We start from the raw sequence: 1130 nt of genomic DNA, 5'->3' as shown, positions 1-1130 counted from the left end.
CACGGTTTAAAAGTATGAGCGTGTTTGAAGTAAAAAGAAGTAATTCCAAGATATACACTCACAACAAAGTATGCATGTGGTAACAACAATATATTTAGATGCTTAGCTGTTGTGTGTTATTGTTAGATGATGTTGGATCCGCCGCCGTAAGCATATGGGAAATGAATCACTGCGCAGTCATGCACCAGCCTCAGAGTCATTGCCATGGGTAAGGCTATTTGGTTGCAAGCAGGGATACTCTTCCCATTTCCTGGAGGGTCTTCCTGTTTTAAAGCAACCCTGTACCAAGCCCGATATTCTTCTCCAGGAATCTCTCCTTCTTAGAAATGTCTAAAGTAAGAGAGATAGTGTGTAAATTTCCTATCTTTAAAAATGTACTCTGGCTGTACTTCTTGCTTTTTTTCTGGCAGTAAAATGGCATTTTTAATCTTTTTCAACAATACCATCCTTTAAATATATCAATTCTTCAGTCTGCGTTAGTCGTGGTCTAGTTTTCTCATGCATCTGAGGCAATGGAAATGCCATGGCTCGCATCAAGGGCAAGTTCAGTCCTTCAGGAAACATCTTTGCTTTGTTTTTAACACTTGAAAGAAGTTTTGTCCAGCAGGTTTGTTCATGCACGAGATCGTTTGATCTCTTGACCATTGCTTGCATGGCACCGATTGTGGATAAAAGGTAAATGGAACTGTGACAACTTCAATACTTTCTCCATGTCTTATGATGCTGCTTTGTTTGTCAATTTGTGCAGATTTGTTTTCTTTATACTAAGATGAAATCTAGTCTAAAATGAGTAGTCTGATCCTCATGAGTCAGTGCCTCAAGTCCTCTTTGCCTTCAGGTACTGGTTAGCAAGGTAGTGTGAACATGCGATAGTAGGTATTGTTGCCAAGTCACCCTCCGATTCCGGGTGACTCCATGTGTGTAGAGTAGAATTGCTCCGTAGGTTTTTGGGGGAGGGGCTATAACCTTTCTAAAAAGCTCACTGCCATCGAGTTAATTCTGACTACTATTGACCCTGCAGTTCCTGCAAGAACTATCCCCATGGGTTTCCAAGACTAACTATTTTTTAATGTAGTCATTTTATCGGGGTTCATACAATTCTTATCATAATCCATCCATCCATCCATTGT

The sequence above is a fragment of the Echinops telfairi genome, unplaced genomic scaffold (assembly GCF_000313985.2).
Source record: "Echinops telfairi isolate 266 unplaced genomic scaffold, ASM31398v2 ScPeMD7_5868;HRSCAF=6743_0, whole genome shotgun sequence".
Taxonomy (NCBI): domain Eukaryota; kingdom Metazoa; phylum Chordata; class Mammalia; order Afrosoricida; family Tenrecidae; genus Echinops; species Echinops telfairi.
The sequence above is the reverse complement of the archived record's forward strand: the minus strand, read 5'-3'. Positions refer to the sequence as shown.